The 21,300-nt window shown below is 48.3% G+C and overlaps 1 protein-coding gene across 2 annotated transcripts in view; it reads right to left on the bottom strand.

The window, feature by feature from the left end:
• Positions 1–21,300, bottom strand: part of LOC146854004 (glycine N-acyltransferase-like) — a 208,007-nt gene that overhangs the window by 173,798 nt on the left and 12,909 nt on the right. The window contains exon 2 of one of the 2 annotated variants that reach the window (XM_085651870.1): positions 18,705–18,832. The exons of the other annotated variant lie outside the window; for it this stretch is intronic. The gene's annotated coding sequence lies outside the window, so the exon portion shown is untranslated. The remainder of the gene's footprint in view (positions 1–18,704; positions 18,833–21,300) is intronic. 2 annotated transcript variants of the gene reach the window in all.

Here is a 21,300-nt window from a genome sequence, read left to right as displayed (position 1 = left end):
TTCTGATGCATCTGTCTGGACAATGAACTCCTTGGAAAAGTCTGGGGCCCTTAAGACCGGGGCCTCGCACATGGCTTTCTTCAATTTCTCAAAGGCTTGCTGACAAGCCTCCGTCCAGACTACCCGTCGAGGTTGTTTCTTGGACGTGAGCTCCGTGAGAGGGGCTACGATGGTACCGTACCCCTTCACGAAGCGGCGATAGTATCCCGTGAGGCCCAAAAATGCTCGGACCTCAGTCTGTGTCTTGGGGGGTTCCCAGGCCATGATGGCCTCGATCTTCGCCTGGAGGGGTTGCACCGTTCCCCTACCCACCAAGTGTCCAAGGTACACTACCGACCCCTGCCCGATCTGGCACTTGCTGGCCTTGATCGTCAATCCAGCTTGTCTCAGGGCCTGGAGAACAGCTTGCAGGTGACGCAAGTGATCCTCCCAGCTGTTACTGAAGACGGCTATGTCATCCAGATAAGCAGCAGAGAAACTCTCCATTCCGGTGAGGATCTGGTTTACCAGGCGCTGAAACGTGGCAGGTGCGTTCTTGAGCCCAAAGGGCATCACACAGAACTGGTAGTGGCCATTGGGCGTGGAGAAGGCTGACCTTTCCCTTGCTCCATCAGTCAAAGAGATCTGCCAGTACCCTGAAGTAAGGTCAAAGGTACTTAAATATTGGGCAGCTCCCAGCCGGTCAATCAATTCATCCGCCCTAGGGATCGGATGAGCATCAGTTTTTGTCACTGAATTCAGTCCCCGGTAGTCCACACAGAACCTCAGTTCTGGTTGGGCACCCGGTGGTGCAGCTTTCGGTACTAACACCACTGGACTGGACCAGGGGCTGCTAGAAGGTTCAATCACTCCTAGCTCCAGCATCTTAGTGACTTCACTATGAATGCTGGCCTTCACCTTGTCTGACATCCGGTAGATCTTGGACTTCACAGGTGGGCTGTCTCCTGTGTCCACGTCATGGACGCACAGGTGAGTCCTACCCGGGACAAGGGAGAACAACGCAGAGTACTGCCCCAGGGCCTGGCGACAGTCCTCCTGCTGTTCAGGAGTTAGAGATGGGGAGAGAATCACTCCCTCCACCGACCCATCCTTTTCCTGAGACGCAAACAGATCAGGGAGAGGCTCGCTTTCCACGTCCTCTCCTCCGTCAGTCACCATCATCAAGATGACTTCGGGCCTCTCGTGGTGGGGTTTGAGGCGGTTGGCATGCAGCACCCGCAGGGGCTGACGAGGGGTCTTCAGGTCCACCAAGTAGGTAGCCTTACCCTTCTTCTCCAACACCTCAAAGGGTCCTGACCAGCGATCCTGGAGGGCACTAAGCTCTCCTGGTTCGATCACCCACACCTTCTGGCCAGGCTCCAACTCCACCGGGTGAGCGTTGTGGTCATACCACGCCTTCATCACTGCTTGGCTGGCTTCCAAGTTGTCAGAGGCTTGCTTCCACAACTTAGCCATTTGGCTCCGGAAGGCCAGCATGTAGCTCACCACATCCTGGGGAAGCTTTCTGGGAGTTCTTTCCCATCCGTCTCTCACCAGGTTAAGAGGTCCACGTACAGGGTGCCCATACAGAAGCTCGAAGGGGCTGAAGCCCACTCCCTTCTGTGGCACTTCCCTGTAGGAAAAAAGTAAACAGGGTAGGAGGACGTCCCATTTCCTCCGCAGGCTTTCAGGCAGACTTCTGATCATGCCTTTCAAGGTTTTATTAAACCTCTCCACCAGACCATTGGTCTGGGGGTGGTAAGGAGTCGTGAACCGGTAGGTCACTCCACACTCCTTCCACATTGCCCGCATATACGCTGACATGAAGTTGGTCCCCCTGTCGGACACAACTTCCTTGGGAAAACCCACTCGGGTAAAGATTCCCATCAGGGCCCTTGCCACAACAGGTGCTGTTATGGTCCTCAGAGGTATTGCCTCTGGGTACCGTGTGGCATGATCCACCAGAACCAGGATAAACCTGTGACCAGCTGTAGTTGGTGGATCTAATGGACCCACAATGTCGATGCCCACCCTTTCAAAGGGGGTGCTAACGACAGGAAGTGGTTCCAGGGGAGCTTTCAGCTTCACCCCTGTTTTCCCACTGGCTTGGCAAGACACACATGTCCGGCAGTAGGTATCGGACGACACTTTCATCTGAGGCCAATAAAAGTGTGGGACAAGACGGGCGAAGGTCTTGTCTTGCCCCAGGTGTCCTGCCAATGGTATCTCGTGAGCCAACTCCAGAAGGAAGGCTCGATAACGTTGAGGAACTACCAAGGCTCGTGACGATCCATGTAGGGGTGCCTTGGGTTCACTGTAGAGGAGGCCATCCTCCCAGTAAACACTGTAGTTCCCTTCAACGTTCCCTGCTGCCTGGGCTTCGGCCTGTCGCCTCAGCCCCTCAAGGGTAGGGCACTCCCTCTGGCCCTGGCAGAATTCCTCCCTGGACGGGCCTCCCTCCACGTGCCACTCGGCCGGGATGGGTAAGTCCTCCAGGTTGGTAACGTCCCCCTCCGCAGACTCCTGGCCCACCACCTCCGGTGGCCTATCCGTCCTACGGGGTGGAGACGCCGAGGCAGGCTCCTCCTGTCCTCGGTTCTTCCCTTGACTGGCAGCTGGCTGGGCCTTTGTTCCAGGCTCCAGCCGGAATGAACTCCCTCTTCGGGTAGTCGCGGACCTTGTGCTAACACAGGCCCAGTCAGGTGTACCCAGCATCTCGGTGTGAGTCCGGTATTCCACCTCCTTCCAAGCGTTGTGCTCCATGTCATTGCCCAGCAGACAATCGACTGGCACGGCAGGGCTTACGGCAACTCGAAGTGAACCTGCAACCCCCCCCCATTCAAAGGGAACCTCGGCCACGGGATAGTGACCTGTTCTGCCGTCAGCCATCGCGGCTGGGTGGAGTACATCGGGAATTACCTGCTCTGGAGACACCAGCTGGCTACGCACCATAGTCATACTGGCTCCTGTGTCTCTCAGAGCCTCCCCTCTTTGGCCGTTGATGGTGATCCACTGCCCATACTTTGCGGTATTTGCGGGCACCTGGATCTTAGGAACCATCTCCCGTTCTCCCAGGGACACTAGAGTGACACCCGCCCACTCCCTTCCCTTAGTTAAGGGCATCTCCTCCCCGAGCACTACACTAGCTACTCCGGGGGGCTTTCCTCCAGTGGGAGGGGGTGATCGTTTCTGACACTTCGGATCTCCTTTATAGTGTCCAACGCCACCGCACTCATAGCAATGGACAACCCTTGGCTGCTGACTCTGGCCAGGATTAGGGTTTCTGGGTGGGTTAGCCTTAGAGGTGAATCCTGTTCCCTTCCCTTGGAAGTTATTTTGGGGGCCTTTGGAGAACTCCTTTTTCTTTTCCCCTCCTTCTTTCTTCTGGGGGGCGCCCTGTCCGGCCTTTTGAGTATCCCCTCCAGTCCCCCTTGTGGACACCCGGGTACTAGCCCAAATGTCCGCCTCCTCAGCAAGCTTCCGGGGGCTGGTCAGCTTGCTATCCACCAGGTGTTGCCGCAGTTCAGGGAAACATTTCTCGAGTAGGTGTTCCTTCAGTACTAGGTCAAACAGCTCCTCGTAGTTCCTTACTTCACTGCCCTGAATCCAACCTTCCAGTGCCTTCTTTGCATAGTCCAGGAAGTCCACCCAATTCTGTGTGCCCAGCTTGTGACTACCCCTGAACTTCTGTCTGTACTTTTCAGGTGTTAGTCCAAACTTTCTGAGGAGCGCCAGTTTCATGGCGGGGTAGTGGGTCTGCTCATCCTCTTCGAGGGCCAATAAAGCATCCCTACCAGCTGGAGGCATGTACTTATACAATCCCCCTCCCCAGTACTTCACTGGAACCCCATGGGCCCTCAACGAGACCTCATAGGCTGCTAGCCACTTGGCGATGTCGTCACCCGCCCCATAGCTAGCTACTATGTCCTTTGGCAGGTAAGGTTTGGGTTCCCTGGTGGACTCTTGGATTTGGCTGCCACCATTAGGAACAGTTGGTGCCCCAATTCTTAGGATCTGAAGCTCTATCTCTTTCAGTCTTATCTCATGAGCCATCCTCTCTTTCTCCGTCTCATGAGCCAACCTCTGTTCCTCCTTCTCCTTCTCCAGCTTTGCTAAATCCCATGTGAGCTGTCTTTTCTCTCTCCGATCTGCTAACTCCACGCTGGATAAGCCCCCGCTAGAGACAGTGCTGCCCTTCCTAGAAAGTGTCCTGGGCCCTGCTGACAGGTTCCCCACCTCAGGTTGGTACATCTCAGCCCCCTCGGGGTCAGGCTCTCCATCCCTGTCTTCCTCCTCAGCCTTGCTTTCTCGGCGTGCCTCCCCCCAAGCCCTTAAGCTGGTTTGGAGTGCACCCTTCTTTGCTCCTGGGGGACAGTACACCCCCTCCCGCTGGCAAAACTCCCTGAGTTGGGCCACAGTGTACGTTTCTAGATTCTCTAGTACAAACTCCATCTTGCCCACTCAGGTTAGAGGACAGGTTTTGTGCAGTAACAATGCAGGGGGGTACCTTTAATAATACCTCCTCCCACCACCAGAGTAAATTTGGAAAAAACAAAAACCCACAATTAGGAAGGCCGCTGTGAGAAAACTCCCGGTGTAGGCCTATGGACTACCCACAGTTATTGTTGAGTATATGTAGGCACAGCTCTATCCCACCACTGAACACCAATTTATGTTGGAAAACCACTCCCACACTAGAAAGGGTGGTGGTGGTCTTCCGGACACACTGTGGTAGCTTGGCTCGAGTGGTCAGGAAACAGGCACAGTGCTAAGCATACAATATACCCATACAATAACCATGCGTGCATCCGTTCCAAAAACGACTCTACACCGTAAAAATTATGAAAATATTCTTTCTTTATCTTTTTCTCTTAGTTGCTGATTGGAAAAATAAATAGGTCAATCACAATATACAAGTTTCAATTAGTGCAGGTCAAATAAATATTGGCTGTTTGATGAAATAAATAGGGGTGATCATAAATAACAGGGCATAAATACAAGTGCAATATATACAGACAATTAAATACTTTGAGGCAATAAATACTGTACCAATAAATATTGTACACCATCAAGTCCTGTGGACCTATAAATATAGTGCAGCAATAAATAGGTAAAAATTCAATAAATACAGTACCCCCAATAAATAATTAAAAGTATACAGCAACTCTCATGTAATCAGATGACACTTCAATTCTTAAGGGCAGATTTGGCCCAGGCACAGCTTGTAGGGTTGTGGAAGGCTTGAGGGGGGCTACTCCCTGGCTGGGACAAGGCTGAGGCCTAAACTGAGGTAGATCAAAGGGGGGAATACCAGTGCCCTGGCTTTCTCTCTCCACACAACCTCTCTAGGTTAGTCCCAGTTCACCCCAGGCACAGTCAGGTTGGTTTCAGCACCTCCCTAGCCCCTTAGAGTAGTCTCTCAGGTCTCCACAGGGCCTTAGGCGCCCTCTACTCCACTTACTGCCCTTTTTCTGATGTTCCGACGCCGCTGGAGTCGTGTCGACGCCGTGAGGCGGTTCCGGTTCGGTCTCGGCGGCCTCGGCACAATGTCAGTTCTTTGACGACGCCGGCAGGCGGTTCCGGTCCGATGTCGGTGGCCTCGGTTCGATCTCGACCTCCGATTCGACGGCGTCAGGCAGTCTCTTCACGATGTCGACTTCGGGCGGCTCCGGTCCGATGGCGCTCTCGGCTCCGATGACGTCGGCCGGCCTGGCCTCGATGTCGACTTCCGGCGACTCCGGGGTGCGATCCTCACCCCCGACCTCCGGTGCTCCTCCTCACAGGCTCCGGGCGACTCCGGAGTGCGATCCTCACTCCCGACCTCCGGTGCTCCTCTACCTCGGTCTCCGACGACTCCGGAGGGCGGACTTCACTCCTCCGATGACGCCGCTCGCTCGACCTCGGTTCACTTCCTCCTCGACCTCTGGTATTCCTCACGACCTCCGTCGGCGCCCTCTCACGACCTCAGGCGGCTCCGGGTACGACGTCTGCTACTTCAGTCAGCGCCGCTTCTCCACCTCGGGCTCCAGGTCTTCAGGCTACTCGACGCCGGACTCCAGGGAAACCAGTTCTCAGGTCAGAATCTTGCTGTTTTCTTGGTTCTAAGGCCTGTTCCTGCTGTCCAGGTCCTTAGGATAAGTTTCTTCTGTCTTCTTCCCACACAGGGCTATAGGCTGGGATCCATCAGTAGGGACAAGTATCAAGGGTGGGTTTATGGACCCCACTCCAGGCACAAGTTTCCACCCCTGCTGCTTCACTCCTTCCTCCTTCACTGTTGTGCTCCTCTCTCTTCACCAGTCAGGTGCCAACTGCCAGCTCCAACTGCCAACTGCCTCTCTTATCCTCCCAACATTCTAAACGGTCTCCAACTGTCACAGAGTTCTGGAACCTCCTGGAATGTTCTGGAAGGTGCTGGTAGGTTCCAGTGGATGCTGGTGATGTCACAGGTGGCCACCATCTTGTGCTCCAGGCCCTCAGACAGAAGTTTCAGGGGTAGCTAAAATGGCTCCCTGAATCTGCAGCAACACTAAAAAGTCTGGTGGTTCCCAAAAAGGAAAAAATTCAAACAGGGTTTGAGGCAAAAGTGGGACAAAATAAATAATGATGAGGAGGGACCACCCAAAGGGCTGACAGGTCTAACATAGAGGAACATGACCCAGTAGTTATTCTAGTAAATGGTGTACCAACAAAGAGTTGAAAATCTGGCATGAGATTGTAGTTGTTAATAAACTTCGAAAGGCTACATTATACCTGGTACAGAATAATATTTATTATAAGAATGTAAATTTTGATGAACAAGTAATATGCTTACAAGATGAAACAGTAATCTCAAGTGGCCAAATTGAAACAGTGGACAAATCTAGGAGTGAAGAGATTTATGAACATTATACTATACATTCTCTATATTTGAAAGAAATCAAAGGAAACAGTATTGAATTATTTCAAATGAAAGAAGCAAAGGGAGTTCCTATGAGTGTATTGTAAAAAACTTTAGAAGCTTGTTGTTTTCCACAGATATTGAAGGTGGACGATTTGATGAGCAAGCTGTACAGATTTCAGCTTCAGAATGCAGAACAACAAGAAAGTATTGTGACAATCCAATATTTCGGTAGTGCATTCCATATATATTTAATCTTCTGCTTGAAAGTGATTTATTTGCACTTTCATATGCAGTATTCCATATATTTAGAACACAAGTTCATCTTCAACATGTTTCTGCAAAAGAGTTCATGGACAAAGTTCAGAAAGAGATTAAAATGTAGAATCTCAGTTAAATAATTTGATGGCATGCCAACGTAGCACCAATGAATATTGGTATTGACGTCATGGTAAACTTAAATGCATGTTACGAAAATTATATGGTAGACCTGGTAGTGTGCGCTATAGTTTCGCAAACCCACAAAATACCACAATTTCATTTTTAAATTGCCTTTAGCATACCTCAATGTTCATTTTATTACTCTAGTTGTTCACTTCTACCCTTAAAATATACAAAAATTATTAATTTCACTATATTTTTTACTAGTAAATATACAAATGGGTTCATTTACAAAATGCGTAGGACTGTGTTTGATATGCGACTTCATTTTTATATATGTAAAAAAAGCTTTTTGAGCTGCACCAAATTTGGCAAAAAGGTAAGAAAGAGACCTTTTTTTTAAATGGTGTAAATCCGTTCAGTAGTTCTTGAGAAATTAAAAAAAATAGAGGTCAAAAAATCAATTTCCCGTTGGAAACTTTAGACATAGTTACAGCTGAAACTGCTGAACAGAATTACACCAAATTTGGAACAAATGTAGTGCTTGGATAATAAAGCAACCTTTTTTTTTTAAATGGTGCAAATCCGTTCAGTAGTTTTCAAGATATTACAGGAAAAAAACCTATATATATATCTCTGGGCGGGACCTAACTACACAAGCACAAGCTTGGCTCTAATTGGCTGCCAACACTTCAATCCAGGAAGTGTTGGCAGCCATCTTGGTGCAATGCTTTTTAGGTCTTGCCTAGTGACGCAGCACATGCGCTACTCACTACACAAACACCACCGCACTGCCCCAAACCCTAAAACACTACCCCAGCACGACCCCTACACTGCGTGAACACCACTGCACTGCCCTAAACCCTGAAACACTATCCCAGCATGACCCCCTACACTGCCCAAACACCACTGCACTGCCCTAAACCCTGAAACACTACCCCCAGCATGACCCCCTACACTGCCCGAACACCACTGCACTGCCCTAAACCCTGAAACACCACCCCCAGCACGACACCCTACACTGCCCGAACACCACTGTACTGCCCTAAACTCTGAAACACCACCCCCAGCAAGACACCCTACACTGTCCGAACACCACTGCACTGCCCTAAACCCTGAAACACTACCCCCAGCATGACCCCCTACACTGCCCGAACACCACTGCACTGCCCTAAACCCTGAAACACCACCCCCAGCACGACACCCTACACTGCCCGAACACCACTGTACTGCCCTAAACTCTGAAACACCACCCCCAGCAAGACACCCTACACTGTCCGAACACCACTGCACTGCCCTAAACCCTGAAACACCATCCCCATCAAGATCCCCTACACTGCCTGAAGAAAACTGCACTGCCCTAAACTCTGAAACACCACCCCCTGAACGACCCCCTACACTGCCCGAACACCACTGCACTGCCCTAAATCCTGAAACACCACCCCCAGCATGACCCCTACACTGCCTGAACACCACTGCTTTGCCCTAAACCCTGAAACACCACACACAGCACGACCCCTACACTGCCCGAACACCACTGCACTGCCCTAAACCCTGAAACACTAACCCCAGCACGATCTCTACACTGCCTGAACACCACTGCACTGCCCTAAACCCTGAAACGCTATCCCCAGCACAACCCCTACACTGTCTGAACACCACTGCACTGCCCTTAACTTGAAACACCACCCACCGCATGACCCCCCACCCTGCCAGAACACCACTGCACTGCCCTAAACCCTGAAACACCACACCCCGCATGACCCCCTACATTGCCCAAACACCACTGCCCTAAACCCTGAAACACCACCCCCAGCAAGACCCCCTACACTGCCCGAAAACCACAGCACTGCCCTAAACCCTGAAACACCACTCCCAGCAAGAACCCCTACACTGCCCAAACACCAAGGCACTGTCCTAAACCCTGAAACACCACGCCCAGCACGACCCCTAAACTGCCCGAACACCACTGCTCTGCCCAAAGCACTGAAACACCAGCCCCAGCACGACTCCCTACCCTGCCCGAACACCACTGCACTGCCCTAAACCCTGAAACACCAGCCCCAGCATGACCCCCTACAGTCCCCGAACCCCATGTACTGCCCTAAACCCTGAAACATCACACCGCATGACCCCCTACATTGCCCAAACACCAATGCCCTAAACCCTGAAAAACCACCCCCAACAAGACCCCCTAAACTGCCCGAAAACCACAGCACTGTCCTAAACCCTGAAACACCACTGCCAGCAAGAACCCCTACACTGGCTGAACACCATTGCACTGCCCTAAACCCTGAAACACCACGCCCAGCACAACCCCCTAAACTGCCCGAACACCACTGCTCTGCCCAAAGCACTGAAACACCAGCCCCAGACCGACTCCCTACCCTGCCCGAACACCACTGCACTGCCCTAAACCCTGAAACACCAGCCCCAGCATGACCCCCTACAGTCCCCGAACCCCACTGCACTGCCCTAAACCCTGAAACACCACCCCAGCAAGACTCCCTACACTGCCCGAAAACCACTGCCCAAACCCTGAAACAGCACCACCAGCACTACCCCCTACACTGCCCAAACACCACCTCACTGCCCTAAACCCTGAAACACCCCCACCTGCACTACCCCCTACACTGCCGAACACCACTGCCCTGCCCTAAACCCTGAAACACCACCCCCAGCAAGACCCCCTACACTGCCCTAACACAACTGCACTGCCCTAAACCCTGAAACACCACCCCAAGAAAGACGCCCTCCACTGCCCGAACACCACTGTACTGCTCTAAACCCTGAAACATCACCCCCAGCAAGACCCCCTACACTGCCCGAACAAAACTGCACTGCTCTAAACTCTGAAACACCACCCCCATCACAACCCCTACACTGCCCAAACACCACTGCTCTGCCCTAAACCCTGAAACACTACACCCAGCACGACCCCTACACTGCCCGAACACCATTGCACTGCCCTAAACCCTGAAACACCATCCCCATCAAGATCCCCTACACTGCCTGAAGAAAACTGTACTGCCCTAAACTCTGAAACACCATCCCCTGAACGACCCCCTACACTGTCCGAACACCACTGCACTGACCTAAACCCTGAAACACCACCCCCAGCATGACCTCTACACTGCCTGAACATCACTGCTCTGCCCTAAACCCTGAAACACCACACCCAGCACAACCCCTACACTGCCCGAACACCACTGCACTGCCCTAAACCCTGAAACACTAACCCCAGCACGATCCCTACACTGCCTGAACACCACTGCACTGCCCTAAACCCTGATACACTAGCCCCAGCACAACCCCTACACTGTCTGAACACCACTGCACTGCCCTTAACTTGAAACACCCCCCCCCCCGCATGACCCCCCACCCTGCCAGAACACCACTGCACTGCCCTAAACCCTGAAACACCAGCCTCAGCAAGACCCCCTACACTACCCGAAAACCACTGCACTGCCCTAAACCCTGAAACACCACGCCCAGCACGACCCTCTAAACTGCCCGAACACCACTGCTCTGCCCAAAGCACTGAAACACCAGCCCCAGCACGACTCCCTACCCTGCCCGAACACCACTGCACTGCCCTAAACCCTGAATCACCAGCCCCAGCATGACCCCCTACAGTCCCCAAACCCCCCCTGCACTGCCCTAAACCCTGAAACACCACACCCGCATACCCCCTACATTGCCCAAACACCAATGCCCTAAACCCTGAAAAACCACCCCCAGCAAGACCACCTAAACTGCCCGAAAACCACAGCACTGTCCTAAACCCTGAAACACCACTCCCAGCAAGAACCCCTACACTGCCCAAACACCATTGCACTGCCCTAAACCCTGAAACACCACGCTCAGCATGACCCCCTAAACTGCCCGAACACCACTGCTCTCCCAAAAGCACTGAAACACCAGCCCCAGCTCGACTCCCTTCCCTGCCCGAACACCACTGCACTGCCCTAAACCCTGAAACACCAGCCCCAGCATGACCCCCTACAGTCCCTGAACCCCACTGCACTGCCCTAAACCCTGAAACACCACCCCCAGCAAGACACCTACCCTGCCCAAACACCACTGCACTGCCCTAAACCCTGAAACACCAGCCCCAGCATGACCCCCTACACTGCCCGAACACCACTGCACTGCCCTAAACCCTGAAACACCACCCTAGCAAGACCCCCTACACCGCCCGAAAACCACTGCCCAAACCCTGAAACAGCACCACCAGCACTACCCCCTACACTGCCCAAACACCACCTCACTGCCCTAAACCCTGAAACACCACCACCTGCACTATCCCCTACACTGCCGAACACCACTGCCCTGCCCTAAACCCTGAAACATCACCCCCAGCAAGACCCCCTACACTGCCCTAACACCACTGCACTGTCCTAAACCCTGAAAAACCACCCCCAGAAAGACCCCCTCCACTGCCCGAACACCACTGTACTGCTCTAAACCCTGAAACATCACCCCCAGCAAGACCCCCTACACTGCCCGAACAAAACTGCACTGCCCTAAACTCTGAAACACCACCCCCAGCATGACCCCTACACTGCCCAAACACCACTGCTCTGCCCTAAACCCTGAAACACTACACCCAGCACGATCCCCTACACTGACCGAACAATACTGCACTGCCCTAAACCCTGAAACACTACCCCCAGCATGACCCCCTACACTGCCCGAACACCACTGCTCTGCCCTAAACCCCGAAATACTAGCCCCAGTATGACTCCCTACACTGCCCGAACACCACTCTACTGCCCTTCACCCTGAAACACCACCCCCAGCATGACCCCCTACACTGCCCAAACACCACCACTGCACTGCCCTAAACCCTGAAACACCACCCCCGCACGACCCCTACACTGCCCGAACACCACTGCACTGCCCTAAACCCTGAAACACCACCACCTGCACTACCCCCTACACTGCCCGAACACCCCTGCACTGCCCTAAACCCTGAAACACCACCCCCAGAAAGACCCCCTCCACTGCCCGAACACCACTGCACTGCCCTAATCCCTGAACCATCACCCCCAGCAAGACCCCCTACACTGCCCGAACACCACTGCACTGCCCTAAACCCTGAAACACCACCACCTGCACTACCCCCTACACTACCCGAACACCACTGCACTGCCCTAAACCCTGAAACACCACCCCCAGCACGATCCCTACACTGCCCGAACACCACAGCTCTGCCATTAACCCTGAAACACTAACCTTAGCATAGTGGCATCCCTAGGAGGTTGCGGGAGGTGCGGACCGCAACAAAACGACATCATAGCTTCAAACCTATGATTGAGATATCTGCATACATTTACAGGATCCAAAGAACACAATTCTCCAGGAGTCTTGAATTCAATGTTTTTAATATTTGAATTCGCTTCTTGAAGAAATTCAAGTAAATCAGCCCAAGCTTAGGGTAACAAACCACATAGGAGTTCCTAAGTTCCTTAGCATGCATTTAAGTTCTCCATGACGACATTACCAATACTAATTAGTACTACGCTGACAAGCCATCAAATTAATCAGTTGAGATTCTAAATGATCATCTCTCTGATGTACTTTATCCATAAATTCCTTTGCAGCTACATTTTGAAGATGTACTCCTGTTTTTAATATGTGGTTGACTATAAATGAAAGTCCAGGCAAGTCACTCTCAAACAAAAGATGAAATATATATGGGATACATTGTCGAAGTCTTTGATCTTCTGCATACAATCTTGTTGTCCGATATTCTGATGCAGGAATCTGTACTGATCGTATTGTCCACCTTTTCCAGTTGGGAACAGCTGGGAAAAACAATGAACTTCCAAACTTTTTTCCCAAACACTCATGGGAGTCCCCTTCGCTTTCTTCATTTGGAATAATTCAAAAGTATTTCCCATCACTTCTTTCGACTGAAGTGGATGTACACTATAATGTTCATACATTTGTTCAGTTTTGGACATGTCCACTTTCTCAATTTGACCATTTGACATTTCAGTATCTTCTCCTAAAAGTATTTCTTCTTCTTCCACATAAATTTTTTTTTAGTAATCATTGTTTTGTATAAGATACAAGGTTGCCTTTTGCACTTTCCTGACATCCACTAATTCCTGCCAGATTTTCTTACTCTTAGTAGGAACACCATTAACTAAAATAATTAGTGGTTCACTTTCTTCTTTCTCTACACCAATAGTTTCAATATTTTTCTTTAAATCTAGAGGTAAATATACAACTCTTCCTTTTAATACTCTCTGTAAATCTATAGGAGGCAATTTACCTGTTTTAGGCTCCATACGAACAATAGCCTGAAACGGGTGCACAGATTGAACCAGAAAAGACTCATACGTGTTTAAATCTATCAGTTCTGGAGGAATAGTTACCAACTCTAGAATATTATGAACAGCTCTAGCTGGCATTTTATTATCATCTAATTTGTTATAACAATATTTACAAATACATTGATCAGTACCCAAATCAAAGCAATCCTCTACCAACAAATAGGTTGCAAATTCCTTGCACTTATCATTATTTTCTCTTTCACTTTTTAAATACAGATCAACTTTTCTAGTATGATTTTTATAGTGAGTTCGTCAACAGCAAATAAAAGTACAATTTGGCCTTTCACACGAAATTACCTTAAACTGTAATTTTTTCTTCAAACTTCTCTGTACCACTATTTTCCACATTTTCTTCAACACCTACTTCTATCAATGTCTCACTTTGTCTACTCTCTTCTTCAGGACCAAAGTAACAAAAACTCTATTTCAACACTAACTTTTTTTACATCTGATATTGACCCATGCAAAGGAGCACTGTTTAAGTCATTTAAAAATATTACTGGACTTTTTGCGTAATACAATCTTCTGACTAACTTCCACATTTGAGAATGATGTACTGCTAACATTCTAAAATTATGAAAAACACTTTGACATACTTTTCTAGAAAGGCAAGCCAGAGAATGAACTTGCAAACCAATATTGTTTCTCACTCTGCAAGGATGTAGGGGCATATGTATGAAACCAAAATTTAGTCGCAAACGCTGCGAATCGCAAAAAACAGCGTTTGCGACTAAATTTTCGCAATTTCATATGTATGACACACATTCCTAGGAAAAATTAAGAAATCGCTAAATTAGCGATTTCTTAGGCTGCGAAACTGAAAAATTGCGAATATGTTTGCGATTTCTTAAATAGCGATTTTTTTGACTTAGCGAAATTCGCAATAAGGATATCGCAATATAAGAATTCGCTAGCAAATGTATGAAAAAGTCGCTAATTGCGATTTCACGAAATTCGCAAATTAAGAAATCGCAATTAACACCAATCGCATGCAGGTGGTAAACTGGTGCAAGGTACTTAAACCACCCCACAATGCAACAGACCCAACCACAATGGCAGCAATGTTTGTGATAGCCAGGAGGCTGCGTATTCGGGCTCTTGCACAGAGGAGAATGAGACAGGAATGTATATTCAGGCTGCGCATCACTCTGTTCCAGCACACTGAAGAGGACATCTATGACAAGTACAGACTGCACCCACAGACCATAATGGACCTGATTGAGGAGCTGAAACCCTACTTGGAACACCCTACACGCAGGACACAAACAATTCCCACACATGTGCAGGTCCTGTGCTCCCTGCACCTCCTGGCGTCAGGGAGTTTTCAACGGGTAATAGCGGAGGTTGGTGGGGTGTCACAGAGTGCACTTTCATGCTTCTTACATGCCTTTCTGGATGCAATGCTACAGAGGCTCTCACAGCACATACAGAGGCTCTCACAGCACATATACTTCCCCACCACCCAACAGGCATTACAACAAACAAAACTTGACTTCTACCAGATTGCACATTTCCCCCACGTCATTGGCTGCATCGATGGGACCCATGTGGCCATCACACTCCCATCAGCAACTGAATATGTCTACAGAAACCGGAAATGCTACCATTCCCTCAATATACACATGGTGTGCAACGCAAAGTATATCATCACTGACATTGTCCCCAAATACCCCGGCAGTACACATGACTCTTTCATCTTTAGACACAGTGGAATACACAGACGTCTGACTGCTGGAGAGTTTGGGGAGGGATACCTGCTAGGTAAAAACATGGCACACATCAATACATCCACTACATCGCTTGAGGGAGGGGGGGGCATTGACTTACCTATTGTTTCTATCCCTGCAGGTGACAGTGCCTATGCAGTGCGGGACTTCATCCTGACCCCATATCTGGATCCTGCAAATGCAAGTGAGAGGAGCTACAACAGGGCTCACAGATCTACACGCAGCGTCATTGGGCGTACCTTTGGAATCCTGAAGAGCCGCTTCCGGTGCCTGCATAAAAGTGGAGGCTCACTGCAATACAGCCCTGAGACCTGCTGTAAAATCGTGGCAAGCTGTGCAATGCTACATAACATGGCAATGAGGAAAGGCACCACAATTGATGTGACCGATACAGACACATCGGATGACGAGCGCCCTGCTCCCCCTGCCAGACCTGCATCTGGAGTCGGGGCAGCTGCTGGACGCCAGAGACGGACTGAGATCACACAAAACTACTTCTAGGTGAGCAATGATGACATGAGACAAAAATAGCTTGATAATGTATGCAGTGTTTATTCACACTTCACAATTATGAAAATTGTAGCTGTCCCCAGCACATGTTATGCACACAGTGCAGGTAAGGCACAAGTAACTGTGCACACAGCATAGTAGGGTTACTTCACCCTGTTTGCTTTAAGTGTCGCCGCACAGTTCACCTCCTTCGGTGACGCATTGGTGGTGTTTGGCGTCCAGGCTGAGTGCCCCCCATGGTGTTCCCTTGTCCTGCACCCTGTCTGGCACTGCGTTGTCTGTCCCCTGGCAATGTAGGAGTGATGCTGCTCCTACTGGAGGTGTCTTCACTCTCGGCAGAGGCCATGAGTGCGCTGCCACCTGCGTTGCCCGTCTGCAGCTGCTCCACAGCAGTGGTGATCTGTGCAAGTCCTCAGGCTATATCCTGGCAGCAGTGCGCCATTTCGACCTCCATAGTCACGCTTCTGCGTGTGAGGGTGCTGGTGGTGGTGCTGAGGCGGTTCACGGCCTTTGTATAGTTGTGAAGGCGTGCATTGGCACGTCGGCCAGCCCTATCACTGGCGGCCTGGTTGTGCCTCAAAGTGTCAAAGGGTCACATAGGTCACGGATGGCACCTGCCATGGCCATGATGCCCTCCCCCATGTTTTTCTGGTCCTTGTGGATACGGCATAGCTGCCTATTGATTGACCTGATTTGCTTTGCAGACACTGTTCCTGCAGCATGCTATGTTCCAGGCCTGAGAAGACGGATTCTTCGGCTTCAGTCGCAGTGCTGCTCCTGGGCCTTGACCTGCGTGTGTCCTGTGTTCGAATCCTTGGCCTTGGTGTGTCCTGAATGGGCATGTGTGACACACCCTGACTCCCCTCTCTCCTGTCACTGTCATCCCCTGTGGGCGGTAATTCGTCCTCAAATGGAGGCAGTGAGGGCACATGTGCGCGCTTCCTGCGCTGGATTGGAATCTGCTCAGTCTCGTCACTGGAGTCCTCAGGCAGTGCAGGCTCCTCTCCCTCTGCGCTGTCTTCACGTGCCCTGGATTGTGCTGTGGATGTAAAGGGGACTACATGAGTTTGTGTCTTTGTCTGCAATTGGCAATCAATAAAGTTCCTACAGTTTGTTTTGGCTAACCTCTGACACTGTATCATTCACTTATCCTCAACCCACATGTTGCATTAGATTTCCTTTGTCTCATGGACACACTGTCAGACATAGTACTACAAGTCCCATGATGCATTGCTGGGTGTGCTGTAAGACTTGGACTGGAATGACATTTTGTGAGGTTACTATGCGCATTTGGGGAAGTGTGCATGGGATGGGGATGAGTGCAGATTGATTTTGCATGCATCTTACCTTGGCTGCTGGATGCAGGGTCAGAGCTGTCTATGTCAGCCACACCACCGACGCTCTCAGGCAGGAGAGTGGACTCAACAAGCTCCTCGTGGGGTGTTGGCTGTTCTGCTGTGGATGGTCCTCCTCCAGTCTGATTTGCGTCCTTTAGTCTGGCTGCCACCCTCTCCTTCGACCTCTGGCGCATGTCATACCATCGCTTGCGCAATTCTTCAATGGTACGATTGGTCACTCCCACTGCATTCACCTTACTTTGGATGTCCAGCCAAATTTTCCTTTTCCTCGACTCTGGGACACGCAGTGCCTTCTTGCCAAAAAGGAGCTCATGGCTGCACACCATCTCCTCAATGAGGACCTCCTGCTCCTTTTCTGAAAACTTGTGCTTCCTCTTCCTCTTCTCTGCTTCCTTGCCCTCCTGTTGTTTGTTGGAAGCCATTGCTGGTTGCTCTCTCCTGGGATGCCTCCTCACACTCTCCAAGCAGCCTCTGGGTGTGGCTCAGGTGAGCAGGTGCAGGAAATCACTCCAGTTTCCTGTTTGTGATGTCATCAGGCTGCACCTGGATTGCAGATTCCCATTTTTGCGATTTCTTAATTTGCGAATTTCGCTATTAAGTAATCGCAAATGAGGTTTCTAAGAATACTTTGCGATTTTTAAGAAATCGCAAAATATTTGTGATTTATTTTTTACATCCCGCTTTGCGAATCTCAATTCGCTAATCGCAAAATATCGCAAATTGGGATTCGCTAAATGGGAGTTTGATACATATGCCCCTTGGTCCTTGCAACATCTTAATCTTTTTTTAAACACTTTTTTTTACTATACTCTCGTAAGAAATTCCGTAAAATGTCAATAGATTCCTGTTGTATACTGCATTTACTACTACAATCCCAAGTATACACTGGGGCTTTAGTATGTCTCCCTAGAACTTCATCAGCTATCACTTCTTCTACATTTCTGGGAGCCATCTTTTCTTTTTCAATTGGACAACCGTTTTTAACCTCATTAGCACGACCAGAGGTATCAACTGCATGCAGTAAAGTAGTGGTTTGAAAATAGCTTTCTTCATTGTAAAAAGGTTCTGAACTAGAACTGTGTTTCCATTCACCCAAAAAAAATCACAAAAGTTTGTTCTTTTAATTACTCTCTTCTTTTTACTATTAGCCTTCATAAAATGTATTGGTTTATCTAGTGATCAAATTCTGTTTAAAACTAAAATGGATAATTTCCTTTTTAAATCAAAAGCCTTCTCAACAATAGTTTCAATCTGTTTCTCTGTTTATAAAATGCTGATTTTTTTTATGTCTTCACATCTTTCAACAAATTAAAGACAACTCTATTGTAAAACATTCTCTTTCTTATTTCTTCAAACTGATTCCTTCTGCTTTTACCATAGATTGTTTCTTGGGAATGCAATTTTCCATTAACTTCTCCTTTTTTCTTTTTATTCTTCTTTATTGTTGGGAAAGTCTTTCTACTTTCCACATTGTGCACACTGTTTTTAGCCTTTGAAAGTTTTATACTAAATTCTTTTGTTCTCTTACCAGAAGAATGTTTCTTTTTCCTCACAAATTGTTTTTCATCTAGTTCTTGCTGTTGTGTTTTCTTCAAATAATAGACCTTTTTTTGTTGTTTCCTCTTTTCTGTTTTTCGTAATGATGATGAACAATATCTGTTAAAAAAATTATACATATAATATCATTAAAATATATCTATAAAATATGCTATTGTTGTAGTAAACAAACATGTTCTACATAAAATCCATTTAAACACTGTTTTTAAATCACTATCCATTTACTACAATATATAGGTACTAATTGTATAATTGTAGCACTGAATAGGTGAAAAAGTAGAATTTACGTGTATAAAGGACTGCATCAATATTGGATAGATTATTGTAACACTGTAAGTATTAGTACCTGAGTCATTGCATAAGTACATAGCTACTGACTGGATGATTACAGTACAGCATCAAAAGAGAAAGGACAAATTATTAATGCTTGTGTTTTTTACAGTGATTAGATAAGGACATGGTTCTGTCAGGATGATAATGGAAGTGGGCAGAGAGTAACATTGTGATTGCTGAACTTAATAGCTACTACCTGGATGTTTCTAGGTGTGAATCGGTATTCTCTATGGGGTTAGGGGACTGCATAGATTGTGTACATTTGACTGTAGCGCTGCATGTCTTAATGACTGAGGAATTGTACAAATGTATGGACAATGACTGGGTAGTTAGAGTGCTGGTAGTTGACAGCAGGGTGAGTTTATAAGTGCTTGTGTTTCTGCATAGTGATTAGATAAGTTCATGGTTCTGTCAGGATGATAGGAGGAGTGGGCAGAGAGTGACACTGTGATTGCTGATCTGCATGGCTACCACCTGGATTTTTGCAGGAGTGAATCAGTAGTCTGCATGGGGTTAGGGGACTGCATATATTGTGTACATTTGACTGTAGCGCTGCATGTCTTAATGCCTGAGGCATTGTACAAGTGTATGGATAGTGACTGGATGCTGAGAGTGCTGGTAGTTCACAGCACGGTGAGTTTATAAGTGCTTGTGTTTTGGCACAGATATTAAATAAAGTCTTGGTTTTGTCAGGATGATAGGAGGAGCGGACAGAGAGTCACACTGTGATTGCTGAACTCCATGGCTACTACCTGGATTATTGCAGTAGTGAATCAGTAGTCTGCATGGGGTTAGGGGACTGCATAGATTGTGTACATTTGACTGTAGCGCTGAATGTCTTAATGCCTGAGTCATGGCACAAGTGCATGGACAGTGACTGGATAGTTAGAGTGCTGGTAGTTGACAGCAGGATGAGTTTATAATGGCTTGTGTTTTGGCACATAGATTACATAAGGTCATGTTTCTGTCAGGATAATAAGAGGAGTGGACAGCGAGTCACACTGTGATTACTGAACTCCATGGCTACTACCTGGATTTTTGAAGGAGTGAATCAGTAGTCTGCATGGGGATAGGGGAGTGCATAGATTGTGTACATTTGACTGTAGCGCTGCGTGTCTTAATGCCGGAGGCATTGTACGAGTGCATAGACAGTGACTGGATAGTTAGAGTGCTGGTAGTTGACAGCAGGGTGAGTTTATAAGGGCTTGTGTTTTGGCACAGATATCAAATAAAGTCTTGGTTTTGTCAGGATGATAGGAGGAGTGGACAGAGAGTGACAGTGTGTTTGCTGAACTATATGGTTACTACTTGGATATTTCTAGGTGTGAATCAGTAGTCTGCATGGGGTTAGGGAACTGCATATATTGTGTACATGTGACTGTAGCAGTGCATGTTTTAATGCCTGAGGCATTCTACAAGTGCATGGACAGTGACTGGATTGTTAGAGTGCTGGTAGTTCACAGGAAGATGAGTTTATAAGTGCTTGTGTTTCTGCACAGTGTTTAGATAAGGTCATGTTTCTGTCAGGATGATAGGAGGAGTGGACAGAGAGTGACACTGTGATTGCTGATCTGCATGGCTACTACCTATATTACTGAAGGAGTGAATCAGTAATCTGCATGGGGTTAGGGGACTGGATATATTGTGTAGATTGGACTGTAGCACTGCATGTCTTAATGCCTGAGGCATTGTACAAGTGCATGGACAGTGACTGTATAGTAAGAGTGCTCGTAGATGACAGCAGGGTGACTTTATGTGTTTGTGTTTTGGCACAGAGATTAGATAGGGTCATGGTTCTGTCAGGATGATAGGAGGAGTGGACAGAGAGTGACACTGTGATTGCTGATCTGCATGCCTACTAACTTAATTATTGCAGGAGTGAATCAGTAGTCTGCATTGGGTTAGTGGACTGCATAGATTGTGTACATTTGACTGTAAGACTGCATGTCTTAATGCTTGGCTACAATATTAGACAATATAGAACCACTAAATCACTACTCATGTACTTACAAAATCACATATTCACTACCTTTGCAATCCTCTAATCTGTCATACACCTCTCATTAATTCAGTAAATATACATACAACTATAAGTACAATCTAAACAAATACATGAGCCATAACATACTATGTACTTAAGTATATAACTACTACATACCAGAAAGAGTAAAATGTACTGCCTTTCTATTGAGCTATATATTGATCATTGAATTTAGAAATATGCAACATCATCA

The sequence above is a fragment of the Triturus cristatus genome, chromosome 4_1, assembly GCF_964204655.1.
Source record: "Triturus cristatus chromosome 4_1, aTriCri1.1, whole genome shotgun sequence".
Lineage (NCBI taxonomy): Eukaryota > Metazoa > Chordata > Amphibia > Caudata > Salamandridae > Triturus > Triturus cristatus.
Note: the sequence above shows the minus strand (reverse complement) of the source record. Positions and strands in the feature narration are given on the sequence as shown.